The following is a 17,781-nucleotide window of genomic DNA, read 5'->3' as shown; positions in this document are numbered from 1 at the left end:
TAAGAGCTTCAGGGGAGGGTCGTCTGAGGGTGCCACCAGCCCGCCTGGTGGTGACTCAAAGGCGCGCCTTCTCTGTGGTTGCCCCGGTGCTGAGGAAGGCCCTTCCTGCTGACATCAGAGCTGCTCCATCCCTGTTGGCTTCTAGGAAACAACTGACACATCTCTTCAGACAAGCTCTTTAGTTAGTTGGTGTTTGTATGGATATTTTTATCTGGTTTTATATTTTAACTGTTAAATTCTTGGTTTGTTTTATGCTGTAAACCACCTAGAGAGCTTGGTAGTGTGTGGTATATAAATTTAATAAATGAAATAAAAATTTTACTCATGCTTGTTTCAGTTACAGAGAACAAAAGAGAAAACTTGGCAAGTGTTTGTTTTGTTTAGCCATGTTTGGAAGCTTGTTTATTAAATTGTAGTTTGCTCCACACTGCAAAATGCTCAATGTGGGGCTGCCATAGATTGTTGACAAGGGCCTCTTGGAGAGAGCATGTTACTCTCCTGTTATACTCTGACTCACCCTCTCTCTTTCTGGGTGCAGAAGTGCTGGTCATTCCCTTTCAGGCTCTAGGTATCCCTGGTACTGCTCGCTCCATCTGATCCTGCCTGCTTGTTACAGTCTTCAGGGAAGAATCCCCCTGCTAACTTGGCAAAGAGGCATCTTTGAATGTGGTGGTTCTCTTTATTGAGCAGGGGGAGAGTAACTGGCCCGCTCCATCCCCAGCACAGCATCCCTCCTGTGGCTGTTGCTGGTGTCTGCCTTATGTTTCTTTTAAGATTGTGAGCCCTTTGGGGACAGGGAGCCATCTTATTTATTTATTATTTCTCTGTGTAAACCGCCCTGAGCCATTTTTGGAAGGGCAGCATAGAAATCGAATTACTACGACGACGACGACGACGACGACGACGACGACGACGACGAAGAATCGGCTGCAAGCATCACCACTACCAAGGCTCTGTTTGCTCAGCACGTGGGACAGAAGACTTCCCTGTTGTGGTGTCCAGACTTTGGAACACCCTCCCTCAGGAGGCTCATGGGGCCCCATTTCTCTTAACCTTCCAGCATCTTTTGAATTTAGCTGTTTATTTCACTGGGCTTTGGGATCAGATTGATTTGGGCCTCTTGAGTTTAACTGGCTTTGCTTCACTGCTGTTCTTGGGGCGGGGGGAGATGTTTAATTGCACATATTCTATGCCATTTTAACTTATGCTGTGAGCTATGTTGGTGTTATTTGTGTAAAATGGCATATAATTTCTTAAATAAAATAAAATATTCCCTTCAATATCCTCATATGGAAGCATCTGTAATATCCAAAATTTAAATACACTTAATCTATTGACATCAAGATGATTAGTCTTTTTTAAATCTGTGGTCTGCATGGTTCCACAAAAGGAAAATGTTATGAAACCACATTGGCTGAGAGGTCAGTTTTATATTATTTGCCCTCTCATACAGAAAACCTTGCGATCTACCCCCACAATTTTCAGATGTTATAGTGACAAATCACAAAACTACCTTAAATTAGTTACTTATACATTTCAGCAGAACCTGTGCAGTTCCTGTTGAGATTCTGGAACAAAACAGCTGTTCCTGTAGACATTAAGCTCTCTGAATTTATAATCCATGGCACTGGACATGCAGAAGCCTATTTTTGGAAGTCATTTTCCTCTGGTCACAAAGCTGGTGTAGTATAGACAGATTGCTAAAAGCTTCCTGAATGTGCCCTTAAAGGCTTTTCATACGAAGTCATGACCCCAAATAATAATTTTATTGGCATTTTTGAACTGCTTACCTCAGGCATGTTTGTAATTTAAAACAAAACAAAGCACAGATAAATAATTACAAGGTTCTAGAAAGCATTTAAATGGCTTGATCTTTTGTTGTTCCTGGGCATTTATACAAACTGATTTTTTAATACCATGAGCATGTAATTATTTTTGCCTACTATTTAACACTTAGTTATTGCCAACAGTACAACTGACACTCTACAAAAATGAGAAGGTTCCTGCTCAGACCAGTACCTGATGTGCTCCAAAAGCAATAGAGCCAAATCTAATTTTTGCAGCTGTATATCTTATTTTCCCCAACAGACTCTGTCTGTATAGTACTCTTGTCACTTCACCTCTCTAGAAGTTTGAATATGAAATCTGCAGATTTTGCAAATGAAAAAAATGAATCAGATTTACTTAAAAATTTGCATCACTAGTTGCCAAATTAGCAGCATGAAACTGATAGTTTATTTGTTCAAGCACACCACAATGCAGAAGTGCACTTGCGCTCTCTCGCTCTCTGGAGGGGCACAAGTCTACAAAGACAAGACAACAGACTTGAAGGGCTTGGAAAAGGAAAAGTGCCAGCTGCTGGGCACTGAAAATCCAGTCCTCTATCTTCAGCAAAACTGACACACACACACATCTAATACTACTATTTATATATCACTTTTCAACAAGAAGTTCACAAAGCTGTGTATAGAAAATAATAATCATAATAACAACCAACAGCAGCAATAACGACAATCAGCTTAACCTGCGCAGAGCATCCGTGCGCTAGTACTGGATTGCTCCCCTCACCCCCTACCACAGCCCCCCTCACTTCAGAGCTCTCTCCACCCTCACCTGAGCCCCACTCCGGCTCCTCCATCCGGTGGCTTCCATCCCCTTCACCCCTCCTGGTCACTCCTCCATCTCCCTCAACTCTCTTGGTCGCAGCTGCAGTATTGCTGCTGCCTACTGGCCAAGCTGCAGCCCCCTATCCCCAGAGACCTCCACGCCCTCAGCCGAGCCCAGCTCCTGCCCCTTCCCACAGGAGGAGCAGCAGCAGTTGACCAGGCCCGTCCTCGCAGCCGCCACCACGGCTACTCGTTCCCCTCAGGCCCATCCCTTGCCTGCCTCCGCCAATGCCTCAGTAGCCCCAAACAGCAGCAGTTGACTGCCCTTCCTTGCTGCCAATAGGCACCACCATGGCCGCTCGTTCCCCTCAGGCTGCAGACAGGCTCAGGCCCGTCCCACACCCTTCCTTCTTTCTCTCTTCCCCTCCATCCTTTTTCTCTCTTTCTCTTTCCTGCACTCGCGCTTCCCCTCCCTTCTTTTTTCTTTCTTTCTCCTTCTCTCTCTCTCTCCCTTCCTGAGTTAAGAGATCTTGTTCAACTTGTTCCCTCATCTATTTCACATGGCAGCCTCCTTCTCCGGAAGAGGCTCCTTCCTCCCTCACGACGTGTCTTGACTGCGTTTTTTAAAGTTGTCAGAGATGGGGGCAGCAATGAAGGAGGCCCGTCCCGGAGTAGTCGGTGGCAACTACAGATGAACATCCTGATGATCTCAATAGGTGGTATGGTTCATAGCGAAGGAGACGTTCTCTTAAATACCCAGGGGCCAAGCTGTTTAGGGCTTTATAGGTTATAACCAAGACCTTGTATTTTGCCCAGAAACTTATCAGCAACCAGTGTAGATCTTTTATGATAGGAGTAATACGGTCTCTCCGAGATGGCCCAGAGACCAACCTGGCTGCCGCATTCTGCACCAACTGCCGTTTCCAGACTACATACAAAGGCAGCTCCACATAGAGCTCATTGCAGTAGTCAAGTCTGGAGGTGACCAGCAGATAGACTACTGTTCTGATGTCATTTATCTCAAGAAACAGATGCAGCTGGTGTATCAGCCGAAACTGATAAAAGGCACCTCTGGCCACAGTCTCAGCCACGGACTTCAGGGAGAGGTATGTGTCCAGAAGCACCCCCAGACTGCATACCTGTTCCTTCTGAGGAAGTGTGAGCACATCCAGAACTGGCAGATCAAAATCATCTCCTGAGTTCCGATCCCACATAATAAGTACCTCCATCTTATCTGGATTCAATTTCAGCTTGTTATCTCTCATCCAGCCCATCTCAGCCTCCAGGCAGGCATTTAGGGAGGTTATGCCTTCTCCTGATGATGTTGACAATATGGAGAAAAAGATTTGGGTGTCATCAGCAAACTGATAACACCCTGCACCAAATCTCCATTGGATCTCTCTCAGCGGTTTCATGTAGACATTAAACAACATTGGAGACAATACGGAGCCCTAAGGGACACCATACCGAAGTTCAGATTTTGAAGAACAACAGTCCCCAAGGGAACACCATCTGGAATCTGCCCGAGAAGTAAGAGTGGAACCACTGCAAAGCAGTGCCTCCCACCCCCAACCCCCTCAAACGCTCCAAAAGAATACTATGGTTGATAGTATCGAAAACCAGAGAGGTCCAAAAGGACCAAGAGAGTCACACTTTCTCTGTCAATTCCCAATTGGAGATCATCCATCAGGCTGACCAAGGCAGTCTCTACCCCATAGCCCACCCATAAGCCAGTCTGAAATGGGTCTAAATAATCAGTTTCATCCAAGTCTGCCTGGAGTTGGGAGGCCACCACCCTCTCAATTACCTTGCCCAACCACGGAAGCTTGGAGACAGGCCTATAGTTGCTTAACTCGGAGAGATCCAACACAAGCTTCTTCAAAAGAGATCTAATAATTGCTTCCTTAAGGCAAGGAGGCATCCTGCCCTCCCTCAGAGAAGCATTTATGATCTCTACTAGCCCCTCTACAACAACTTCCCTGCCAGATAGTATAAGCCATGTCGGGCAAGGGTCAAGAATACAGGTGGCAGATGTCATAGCTAGTTAGATGTCATAGCTGTGCTCTCTAGCACAATTATGATCTTGCAGATTTTCAGAACTATGGAGTGTGGCCTCACCAGCAAAGAGGGCTGGAAAACTCTATGGACGTGGTGGCCCCCTCCGCACTTCTTTTTTTTAAAGCCTAGCCCAGGGCACAAGTCTGAAACAGGATTCTAGTCTATACAGACCTACAACAATGTCGTCTGCTCTTGACCCTTGCCCTTCATGGCTAATAAAATCTGCCAGGGAGGGTACAAGCACATGGCTGGAGGCTATGATCAATGTTTCATTAAAAGAGGGCAAGACACCAGCATGTCTCAAAAAGCCCTCCTTGATCCCTCCAACCAGGACAATTATAGACCTGTCTCTAACCTTCTATTTTTGGGCAAGGTGATAAGAGTGTGTGGTGGCATCCCAGCTGTAGAGGGTCTTGGATGATACTGATTATCTATCTGGCTTCCCTTTGGGATATGGAGTATGGGCCCATTCTGGAACCTCCCCCTGCTTGGTGGGAGGGTACAGAAGGCGGTGCTGGGGGATGACTGCTTGGGTCCTTGGCCACTGGCCTGTGGGGTCCTGCAGGGTTCAGTTTTGTCCCCCATGCTGTTTAACATCTACATGGAACTGCAGGGAAAGGTCATCTGGGTATTTGGACTGAGTTATCAAGCAAACATGCAGATGACACTCAGCTCACTCGCTCTCCTTGTTACCTGATCCTAGGGAGGCTGTGGATGTCCTGAATCGAGGGTTGGAGGCCATGATGGGTTGGATGTGGGCTAATAAACTGAAATTGAATGTGGACAAGACGGAAGTAATGTTGCTTGGAAGGAGAGCCAATCGAGATGAGGAGATTATAACAGTTCTGGATGGGGTTGCACTCCCCTTGAAAGAGCAAGTGCACACCTTGGAGGTATTGCTGGACCCGGCTCTGCTTTTGGAAGCTTGTGGAGGTGGTGGCCAGGGGTGACATTGCATGGCTTCGGCTAGTGCACCAGCTGCATCCCCAGAAGGCAGATCTGGCCACAGTTATCCACACCGTAGGCACGTCACGGCTAGATTACTGTAGCACACTCTACGTGGGGCTGCCCTTGAAGAATATTCAGACACTGCAGCTAGTACAAAATGTGGCAGCTAGGATTTTATCCAGAGCTGCCCGCTGGAACCATATTACACCTATTTTGAAAGAGCTACATTGGCTGCCAATTCATTTCTGGATCCAATTCAAGGTGCTGGTTTTGACCTTTAAAGACCCTAACGGTTCAGGCCCTGGATACCTGAGGGACCGCCTGCTCCCAAGGGTTTCTGCCTGCTAGACAAGGTCATCAGAGGGTGCTCTGCTTTGGATATTGCCCCCAGACTTTGGAATGCTCTCCTGGTGGGCATCTGCTCCTCAGACTCCATCCATCAGTTTTTAGAAAACAAGTGAAATCATGGCATTTTACCCAGGCTTTTATATGATTGTTGTTTTTCTTGCAGCTGTTCTGTATTTTATGGTTATACTAGCCAACCCCGCACAGAGCATCTGTGCGCTCTTTGGGGCTGGCAGTTACCTCTTTCCCCCCCACCTTCTGCCCCAGTCTCCACTTCCAGGCCCAGCCGCCTCTCCTCCCCATTGCCACTTCTGCCCACGCACTTTCTTTCCCCCCTCCTGGGCCTTGCCTCCATGGGCGGGCCAGGCCCGCCACCGCCTCTGCCACCAGGCCCACCGCCGCAGCGACCAATCCTCCTGGGTGTGCCTCAGCCAATCAGGCGCATCCGCTGCCCAGCCAATCAGCTGGGTGCTGGGACGCACATTCCAAGGCACACCCAGGAGAATTAGTATAATAGATTGTTTATGTTCTTTAAACTTTTTAAATAGATTAGTATTTTATGTTTCAATTTAATATTTTCATTGTGTAACTTTTACAGTCTCATATTGTTTTAAATGTTTTCTAAACTGCCATCTGATTGATTTAATGAAAGACGGTATATTCATTTAACAATAAATAAATAAATGTTTAAAATCATTTTCTTCCTCCAGAAAGACGAAAACTTGAATATTCCTACCAACCAAACACAAAATTCTAGGTTTAATCATTACCACTAACATAAGAATAGCCTGCTGGATCAGGCCCAAGGAAGCCTATCTAGTCCAGCATTCTATTTCACACAGTGGCCCACCAGATGCCTCTGGGGAGCCCACAAGCAAGAGGCGAGGCCATGCCCTCTCTCTTGCTGTTGCTCCCCTGCAAGTGGTATTTAGAAGCATCTTGCCTATGAAGCTGTAGGTGGCCTATAGCCACCAGACTAGTAGCCACCAAGAGACCTGTCCTCTAGGAATTTGCCTAAGCCTCTTTTAAAGCCATCCAAGCTACTAGCCATCACCACATCCTGTGGCAGAGAATTTCACAGATTAATTATGCGCTGTGTGAAAAAATACTTCCTTTTGTTGGTCCTACATTTTCCAGCCTTCAGTTTCATGGGATGACCCCTGATTTTAGTGTTGTGAGAGGGAGAAAAATTTATCTTTGTCCACTCTCTCTACTCCAGGCATTATTTTATATACCTCTATCACTTCTTCCCATAGTTGCCTCTTAACATCGTTTAAATATTCACTAAAAACAAGGGCCTTTTATTTCCAGCAGGGTGAGGAAGAAACATAAATATGCTTATCTTCTGAAGAACATTTTTATGCCCAGAGTGCCTGCCACTGGTGGCAGGCATTTACTCTTTCCATGCAGGAGAAGAGGCAGGAAACTGAAAGGAGGAAAAATATTAATAAAGCAGGCAGCATCAGCTGTTAAATTACTGCAGTTTGGGAAAACCAATAAAGGGGCTTGTGGCACTGTAAAGACAAACAGGTCTTCTACTGTATGGACTTTAATGGACTAGTGCCCATATTGTCAGTTGTGAAGCTCTGACCTCAGCTGGCAGATTATCCAGGGTGATTTTACTCTGGGGTAAGATTTCTTTTTCCACAGTAAAAGAAATTTCTCTTTGTGTGTCTGTTCACACACAAATGTAAACAGCGGGGCCATGAGCTACAAGAGATCCAGCCTCTGACATCCCTACACAAACCTCGAATGTATACTTGTTTACAGCAGTTAGGAAGTGAGAAACTTATCAGAGAAGCTACAGACATTAAATCAAACAGAACTTTCAATGAAGAAATGATACATGGTTATGGAAGTGATTAGCAGTGTACCAACACTGTTAAATGAAAAACCACACACAAAATATCAACTAGGAAATATTTCTGCAAATTTTATGACAGCTCAGGAGCTTCCATTTTGCATGAACAGCAACAGTTCTTAAGTTACACCTTTCTCTCCTTGATCACAAAGAATGATCAAGACAGACACAGAACAACACAAAAGAATGGGAAGATTAAACAGGAAAGAGTCATGATTACCCTCTGGCAAACAATATGGTTTTCCTGTTGCTCCCACATTATGTTCTTCAAGGTTAAGATCGTGGTTAAACCTCATCTACCACACATGGTTGTAACTATCCTTTAGAATGAAGAAAAGAAACTCACACTACTGATGTTTGTAACATGTCAACACTGCAATTAGCATTCTGCATGGAACTACCCATAACAAAAGGATAATACATGAACCAGCCTGAAGGCCCAGAGAAGTGAAGCAGCTTACTCAAGGTCACCCAGCATGTCAATGACAGTGCAGATGATTTGACTCAGCTTTTCTGGCTCCTGGTCATATTTTCTACTGTACTGTGTGTGAGCTTGGGACCTAAATATGCCCTCTTTGGGAAAACTAACTAAAATGACATACAAGATTCCTCCTATAAGAAAACAGCACTCCTCTCCAATGCCATTTACTTGCAAGTCCCACCAATTTCAACAGAACTTGCTTCAGATTGCAGCCTAAGAAAGCCTTCTATGAAAAACCAAGTTACTGATGTAAACTGCCACTGATTGCATTATAAAAATGTAAAGTGTGCCATCAAGTCAATTTCGACTCCTGGCTGAGTCCCACAGAGCCCTGTATTTTTCTTTGGTAGAATACATGAGTGGTTTACCATTGCAAATGTACTGTACCTAAAATACTCCACCGACACTACCTTGCATCCATATGTCCATGATGGATTAAAAAAACATTCAATTATTGTAGAAAAAAGGACAAATTAAAATAAATATATATACAGGCACACACACTCTCCTTAAAAACACACTACAATGAGTTGAGTAGCCTCACCTTTAGTGTCAAAAATATATAAACAAGTTCTTATTTACACATTGCTTCTGTTTGGATCCTAAACGCATTGACTAGGAAGCAAGCTGGAATGAGAATTACTTCCAAGGAAGCTCATTAGGATTCTCACTGGTATACAAAACACAAACTCTAAAGGAAACCGGGGGGGAGGAAGAAGAGCTTTCCTTCACATTTCCAAAGCTATAACCCTATATGAAGGTTTTGGCACTACCAAATCCCAATGAAAAGCAATGTTCTTTTCCAAGCAGACCCAAGAAATTACTTGGCGTTCCTTTCAAATGCCCCTTTGCTGTAGTGCAGCACACAGCTTATTCAGCATCAACCGTTGCTGTGAGCATGGTTCATCCACCCATTTATTTATCGCAATGCAATCCTAAAAGTTCAACTTCAATTAAGTGCTAGAGAGCTCAAGGATGTAAGTGTTTTTGCTAAATTATTTTCAGACTTAAATCTGCAAGAGTGTCTATATTAGCAGTTCAACAGCAGAACCATGTACCACAACATAAAATATTGGGTGCAGCTGAGAATCAGACACAGTTCGGACTGGTAAGCAGTCAGGGAAGTAAGGACACACTCTGCTCCTGAGAAATACTTCAGAGAAAAAATGCCACTGTAAAAAAAAGAAAGAAACAAACAGAAAAAAAGGAAGATTTTGGCTACCTTTCCTACCGTTCAAGCTGAAGGCTCTTTCTCAAGCCAGTGCAGTCCCAACTGTCCTACTTGGGGAACTTTGCCAAAGAAGATCAGCAGACCTGTTTGGCAATATGGCAGGCACCATAATTTATATTAATAGTATAGTATAGTATAGTATAGTATAGTATAGTATAGTATAGTATAGTATAGTATAGTATAGATACCCCTGAAGGCTGGCAAGCCAGCAAGACTGGCTCTGCTCTCTAATTCACTCCCACCACGCAAACTGGGGCATAGGCAAAGAGCTCTTTAACCTTTACTTTCCAATGTGAGCCTCAACAGAGGCTTGGGCAGTCTTCTCCTTACACACTTCCTGAAAGTTGCAGACAAAAGGGTCTCTGCCTGCCTCGCTCTGAATTGCAGTGAAGGCTCTACCAGGGCTTTCTTCTTCTACACTTCAGTACTCTTCTTTTTGCTTGTACTTTGGTTTGCACACAGCAGAGGTACACTACACTGGGAAAGTACTTTGGATTTGGACCACGGTGAGGTCCAGACAGAGAACCCCTGGAAAACAGGTGGAGCCCCCAAACCACCTGTTTATCCCTATCATAAGCAAGAAGCAGATGTTCAGAGTCTATGCCCAGCAAAGATGATCAGATGGGTGGAGGGAAAGAGGGGTGTAAAGGGCCAGTCACAACACAAAGCCATAAATCTGGAAGAACAACTTTGAGATCTCAAAATATAGGTCATATTTAACACAAGTAATCTGAAACGCATTTCCTCATTTTTGGAGTCTGTCTGTCTTCTGCCAACAAGTTGCTGGCTCACGGATTACAACTATCTACAACATTTCCCTGTCTGTGCAGTTCTTGAGAGAGCCATTCAACAGCATGTACCCTGAAGAGTCTCATTTGGAAACAATGCTTTGTACCACCTTCCTTCTCCATACAAAATGTTCTACATCCTTCAGAGGAGGGCTGGAGAGCTCCTAAGCACCTGGACACCAGGATGCTGAAGCATTCCATGCTGGCATCTCAAACTCTGATGTGCTCTGCTGAAAAGGTAATTCTGTTACTGGCTTTTTACAGATTTTCCCAGTCTTGGTGCAGAGAAGACCAAGTATTATGCTGTTTGGAGACATGAAGAATGAAGTGACATGGAATTGCTGGATATAGGAAGGCAAAGATGAGGCCAGGAAAGCTCACTTATGCACACCCAGCAATAAATTAATAGTCTATCAATTAATATCCTTGGCACATTTCAGAGGAGCCAGTATATTCTTTAAACAGAATTAATGACATCTTGCTTTAGTCACGCAATGTGTTCCCTGTTCAAGTACATACTGCTATTCTAAAGAGGCTCCCAAGCATGCATTTCTCTAAAGGCTCAGTATCTCCCTTAGAAATAGGGTGGTGTTTTTGTTTACTTTAACTATTAGCTGGCTTTAGTAAAAACAAAACAAAACACCAAAAACCTTAAAGTCATCAAATGCTAGATTGGGGTGGGGGGTGGGGTGGGTGGGTACCTCAAGACTTAGCAAATAATTAATCACATTCTACAACTGAACACCGTAAAATGTAAGCCATTGTGTGCATATTGAAAATATGAGATCACACCAGTCCTGCCGATTACAGGCTTTGGCATCATAATCGGGCTACTGTGGAGGACAACAACTTTAAAGGCACTTAACAGGACAGACCTGTATCATTTTTATCTTAATATACAGGATTTGAATCTGAAGGGGGGAAGCTGCTCCCTGCCCCACCAATTTTTAAAATGCACAAGTGAAATAAAATCTGAAAAGATTTACCAGGTCCACAGGGGAATGGAATAAAGCAAGATAGCCTGGTATAGGGTGAAAATACAAAGAAGAGATGCAAAAGCATCTACAGTACGTATGTTGACAGTCAAGGCTCAGCACTTCCCAGAGTATTCCCAAGCATTTCCCAAACAGTCAAGGCTTAACAGTTCACAAACCTGTATGTTATTGTTTTTAATTACATTTCAAGCTGCATTGAAAATGTAAAAGCAACAGATCAATTTTCGAAACAACCAACCAACAAGAAGTATGGGAGGCATGGGACTCCAACGTAATCTCAAAAGAGAGACAAGGAGGCCGGACTCCCTGCCTGCTGCAGGCTCAGGCTGGCAGTGAAATAGCATGGGAAGAACAGGTGTGTGTTGGGGGGCGGGGGGCGGCAAGAAACTGCATGAGTCCAGAATGGAAGCGGAGCTGGCAGGTGGTGAGTAGAGGTGAGATGATGTTCGAAATCTACCTCAGAACTGGGGAGAGCAAAGGTTTAAGAAAGATTGGAGCAGCATGGGACTTCACAAACCAGCACCATCATGGCCCATCTGCAGGAGAAAGCCACTCACTACTAAACAGCAGCAATAAAAGAGGACTGGCCCAAAGCAACAGTTCATTAGGGCACATCAAGTAAGTGAGGTTTCTTGAAAATAAGTATGGAGAGACCAAGAGGTCAAAGGCAGAATTCACCCACAACAGTGAAAACAATGAAAGAAACTGGTATAAGGCCAAGCAGGCTAAAGTATGTAGGCAACATGCCAACGACAAAGGCATACAGGACGTATGTGCTCAGGTGGAACACAGACACTACGGAGGTGCAAAGTGGCATCACCGAGGGATCTCAACACACCCAGCAGACAGAAACAAAAGCCCCCCTGTTCACCTCTTCTGCCCACCGTGCAGTGATTTCACCAGCATCAGACTCCAGCCATCCAAACCTTTCCTCTCTACGATCCCTATAGTGACCAGCAAGTCCCAACTGTGGGTCTTGGCTTTACTCTTCCTGCTCTCTTTGCTTTGCCCTTGTCCAGATGTTGAGCCCTCCTGGCTAGAGTGTGATGCCCAGGCTTGGCTTGGCCTCAGATGCTACGTCAAGTCTCCAGTGCACACAGGCATGGGCTCCCAGCACTGGGTTCTGGAGCAAGCAGAAGCACCCAAGAGGCTCTTGTTGCTTGCCTGCTGCAAAGCCCAGTGAAATATGAAAGGCACTCAGATCTCTAGCATGCACAGAAGACTGAGTAGACTGGAGGATTCAATGACGACCATAGATCATTGCTGGTTAGTAAGTCAAGATCTATGAAATCCAGGACATCCAAATTATAAGTCATTCCTTGAGGCAAAAGTAATAACTCAGGATAAAGTATAGGAGCATAGGAAGCTGCCATATACTGAGTCAGACCATTGGCCCATCTAGCTCAGTATTGTCTACCAAGACTGGCAGCGGCTTCTCCAAGGCTTCAGGCAGGAACCTCTCTCAGCCCTATCTTGGAGATGCTGCCAGGGAGGGACCTTGGAACCTTCTGCATTGTGGCCCCATCCCCTGAGGGGAATATCTTACAGTGTTCACACTTCTAGTCTTCCTTTCATATGCAACCAGGGCAGACCCTGCTTAGCTAAGGAGACAAGTCATGCTTTCTACTACAAGACCAGTTCTCCTCCCGTTCCATTTCATTGAAGCAAAATTTGTTTTAGATTTAAGTAATGCTTCTTACAGAGAAGGTAAAACTCAGTGCTAATCATTCCTCAGCATTCATTCAGCCTAAAAAACGGCTTAGTACCTTCACTATTCCAAATGCAGAGGAGATACAGTTATAGTCACAATTACAGGACTACCATGAACTAATAACTTATTTCATTTGTACAGGCCTTATCTTCAGAGTGTTTTACCTTGGAGACCTTCGTGACAGCCTTCCAGAGTGTTTTACTAACATTAACCAATTAGTTAGTGCATTACCACCCCTTGAGATACATATTGTTGTTCCCATTTTACAGATGGAGAATAGAACCAGAGGTTAACTTATTTGTCCACTACAACAGAGCAATAATTAATGTACACAAATGGACTTGAAACCTCTTCAGGAAGCACAGCATTCAGAATGGTACTGCACTCATCTACCCAAAGCAAAAAGTGAACCCACAGAGAGTCCAAGGGTTGTTAACGCCCATGCTAGAACACCACCCAGCACAAGAAGCATCTGTCCAGCATTCAGCACACTTATGAAAGCACTGTCCTCTGCTACTAGGTTCTGGGCAGGTAAGCCATGGCACGCATGTGACACACACACAGCTGGTGTCAAGCAGATCACTGCATCCATTCAGAATGGCTGGCCCAAATACAGTTATACCAAGAGGAAGCTGAACATTCCCACTATATAATGACACTGATGAATGTGTTAACTCTCACAGCACAACCCCCAATCTTCTGGGATCCCTTAAGACACAAACTGCTGAACTAACTATGCAACAACCCTTTGAATCCTATCACCATGTGCCACTGACCCCCAAACACCCTCAATTTCTTTATCTAGTGCTGTGAGTTTGACAGACACATCCCAAGTGACATGAACATCCAAACCCAAAGCAGGTGCCCAGTTACCTAGATGTCTTCTTCAGGGCCAGCATGAGGTCTGGGTGCCTAAATTCAACTAACACCACTTTTCTTGGACTTACAGTCCAAGAAAACAAATATGCTGAGCACTTATAATAATGAGGAGCCAAATGCTGGCTGTTCCTGATCTACTTAATAATTAGGATGAAGGATGGTCACAGATTATGAGAACAATGATGTGTACGTATTAGGGGAACTTGGGACGTCCTATGCCCAAACCAATTCGGACTGACTGAATGTACCCTGACTGGTGAGACCCAGTCTCAAATCCCCTGCTCTTCCACAAGTCTCCCCAGGTGACAGTCACTGTCCCAGCCTAGTCTACTTTGCAGGGTTGTTGTGAGGCTAAAGGGGGGACAGAGAGACCACACACACTGTCCTGGGGCGGGGGATGAGGAGCAGAAAAAGCAAACACAAACAGACCCACAACCTAAAGGGTGGAGGATCCTTTGTTTTAAGAGGGTCATCCACAGAGTGCTTCCATTCAGACCCAGCCACATGCCCCACACAGCCTGCCTATACTACAGCATCAAATACTCAGACCCACTTGTGGGAGGGTGTGTGTGTGACACAGATTAGAATACTTCGCATTAAATAATACCACCAGAGTTTCACAGAAGAAAGAAGAAAAATCCACAGAAACCAAAACGAAACCTCTTCATGCCCACCCTAAATGCCAGAGCCCCCTCTCCAAACCCTGAGGAATGCATGCAACAGGAGGTCTCTCCGGGTGTCGCCACTTGCAGGAGACTCTCTGCCACCCAGCTGCCTCCTACCAAGTCAGGCCCTTGGTCCACCTGGCTCAATCTGGTCTACACAGACTGGCAGCAGCTCTCCAGGGTTTCAGGCTGGGGGGGTCTTTCCCGGCTCTGCCTGGAGATGCTGCCAGGGGTCGACCCTGGGACCTCCTGCATGCAAAGGGGCGGCGGCGGGGGAGGCCGCCGCCACGGAGAGACGATCCCTCCTTCCCCAAGACAACCAGGGGCTAATTCCTAAGGAGTAGGTAGGCAGCCGGGACCGGGCTCATGTCACTCCCCAGCCGCCAGGGAGACCTGGCTGGCGCTGATGCCCGGGTGAGGGGCAGCAAGAGGCACAGCCAAGGGGGCGGGCGGGGGGCGCCTGCGAGGAACTCGGCTGGATCAAGCCAGCTGCAGAGGGACCCCCGTGGTCGGGGTAGCCAGACGCCTCGGGAAAGCCACCCACCCACCCCCGGAGATAGAGTGCTCCTGCGCCTGCAGGCTCCGCTCCAGAGCCCTCTACTCCGCGGGAAGCGCCTCCTCAGATCGACTGCCTCTGGCCCTGGAGGCTCCACGCGCGCCCGGGGGCGGGGCCTGGCCGTGGCCTGCTGCCTCCCGCCTGGGGGGCGGCCGTGACCCCCCCTCCACACACACACCCCGCCACAGGGCACCCGATGGGAGGAGGCGGAGAGAGGACTCCAGCCCCCCAGCCACCCCACCCCCGCGAGGGCGAGCGGGGAGAGGGCGGAGGGCTGAGTCTGCCCGGGCTGGCGGCTGGGCCGGGGCCTCGGGGCCCGCGAGGCGGCGGCGGCGTCAGTTACCTGTGAGGCGCTGAGGAGGAGGCGGCGGCGGCGGCGGAGGCGCGGGGGGGCCCTCCTGCTGCTGCGGCTGCCGCTGCTGCCCTTCTGCCGGGGCAGGCCGTGGGCAGGCGGCGAGGCTTCTGGGCCGGGCTCCCCGGCGGCAGGGCCGGGCCGGGCCTCCCGCGTCGCTCGCACCAAGCAGCGCCGCCGCCCCAGCCGCCGCCGGGGGGCTCCGGTCGCCGCTGCCGCTGCTCAGCAGCCCGGGCGGCCGCCAGTCGCCATTTCCCGCCTACCGACCTGCTGCACCGCACGGAAGGACCCGGATGAGCGCGGGGGGGGGGGCGGAGGAGGAGCAGCAGCGGGCGGGCGGGCGGGCGGACGAGGAGAGGAGAGCGCCTGGCCCAGTGCGCCTGCGCGGGAGGAGGGAGGGAGGGAGGAAGCGAAGCCTCTAAATCTGCGGAGCTGCTGCTGCTGCTGCTGCTGGGGGGCCCGGCGCCCGCCAAGCCGCCCCCTCCCTCACCCGCGAGGGGAGGGGCGCGCGAGGTCCCCGCCCCTGCCCCCCCCGCTCCGGAGAGCGAAGCTCCCCCTCGGCAGGCTGGTGGCGGCCACGCCAGGAGGAAGCCCAGGCGCCGCTGGGCTTCTTGTTGCCGGGAGGGCGAAGATGGAGCCTCCCTGGCCCATGGCAGTCGGCTCGGCTGCAAGAGCGGTGTTGCGGCGGGAGGGGCGCGCCTGGCTGGCTGTCCGGGCCGGGGCAGTGGGCGGGGAGATGCTGGAGCAGCTCAACGGACTCCTGTGCAGCGGGCGGGCCGCCGCTGCCGCCGCGTATATCCTGGCCGCTGCATCCCGGCTGGCGAGAGGCGCGGGCGGCGCAGCAGGGGGAGGAAGGCTCGCTGGCGAGCCCTGCGGGGGGGGGGGGGCGGAGGGGGCTCGCTGCTGCTGCTGGCCGCTTGCTGCTGCACGTGGGCTCCCTCCCTGCAGTTTGGGTCGGGTCGGGTCTTCTGTTGTGGCGCTTCCATCCATCGCGCAGTCGCTACCCGGCCCGAGCCGAGCGCGCGGTAGGTCGGCTGTGCCAATTGGGGGGGGGGGGGGCGCGGCGGCGGCTCAGGCTGCGTGCGAGCCGCCTGGGTCGGAAAGGCGGTATGCAGCGCGAGAGCTGGGGCATCTTCGTGGTCGAATAAATCCACCAAGCTCTGGCATTGCTGGAGCCAGGAAGTCGGTCGCTACTCAGACAGTATTGGGCCAAGAGGTACAAGAGGGGGGCAGCAGGTCAGTCCCACCGCTTGGTGAAAACCCGGAGGCGGCGGCTGCCAGGCCAGGGAGGGCCCACCGCCGAGAGCGCTGCAGCCAAAGAACCTGGTCTGTCCGATGGGCCAAAGGTCCACCGGCCAGGTCACAATGTTCAAGAGGGCCTCCTAGAGAGAGAGCGCGTCTGGGGGCTGGATAGAGAAGGTGAACCTTTCTCTCCAGCTACAAGGCTCCCTGCCTAGCCCTAGGCCACCTGCCTTCTCTGCTGCTGACCACTGTACAGGGCTCTCTAAAGCAGGCCTTCTCCCCAGAGGATTTGGGGCTACAGCTCCCCTCCGGATGGTCCTAGCCAAAGCCACAACCCTAACCCTGCAACCTTGCTTACTGGCTGCAGTTCCACAATATTGAGGATATTCCACCCCCTGGTAGCAGCGGAGTAGCTGTCCCTTATTTCCCCTCTCAGTGGCCGCTTGCCTCTTTTTTAGACTGCATGTTTGCTCCTGAGGGAGAGGGAAACATCCTCCTCTTTGGCTACCCAAACTGCATTGTTAAAAACCAGTTTATAAAGACTTTACTAATTTAGGCCTCATTAAATACGGCGGGACTTGCTTCTGAATAAATGCCTGTGCATTGCCTTGAGCTTTTCAGAAGAGTCAATGAGAGGCTATAAGAGATGGGGATCATGCTGGCAGCCTTTCTTGTGTTCCTCCTCCCGCCCCCAAGTGATGCATCCAGGCCAGTGTGCCCTTCCAATGGGCTGAGGGTTTGATTTAGGATTGCACACATACCTAACAGTGACCCCATGTGGGCTCCCACAAGAGCTTCCTAGCCCAAAACTGGCCAATACGTTCCTACAAACATTCCTGGAGTACCTTCCTTATGAGGCTAGGCTACAGCATCTGAGGCTCTTTACCTTGGAAAAGAGGCAACTAAGGGGAGACATGATCACGGTGTATAAAATTATGCGTGGAGTGGAGAGGCTAGACAGAGATAAATTGTTCTCCCTCTCTCACGACACTAGAACCAGCAGTCACCCCATGAAACTGAAAGTCAGGAAATTTAAGACCAACAAGAGAAAGTACTTCTTCAA

At 48.6% G+C, this 17,781-nt stretch overlaps 1 protein-coding gene across 1 annotated transcript in view; it reads right to left on the bottom strand.

The window, feature by feature from the left end:
* The window catches only part of CTDSPL2 (CTD small phosphatase like 2), a 35,249-nt gene extending 19,461 nt beyond the window's left edge, over window positions 1-15,788 (bottom strand). The window contains exon 1 of the mRNA XM_053272712.1: window positions 15,468-15,788. The gene's annotated coding sequence lies outside the window, so the exon portion shown is untranslated. The remainder of the gene's footprint in view (window positions 1-15,467) is intronic.
* Between the last annotated feature and the right edge of the window lie 1,993 nt (window positions 15,789-17,781).

The sequence above is a fragment of the Hemicordylus capensis genome, chromosome 10 (genome assembly GCF_027244095.1).
Source record: "Hemicordylus capensis ecotype Gifberg chromosome 10, rHemCap1.1.pri, whole genome shotgun sequence".
Lineage (NCBI taxonomy): Eukaryota > Metazoa > Chordata > Lepidosauria > Squamata > Cordylidae > Hemicordylus > Hemicordylus capensis.
Note: the sequence above shows the minus strand (reverse complement) of the source record. Positions and strands in the feature narration are given on the sequence as shown.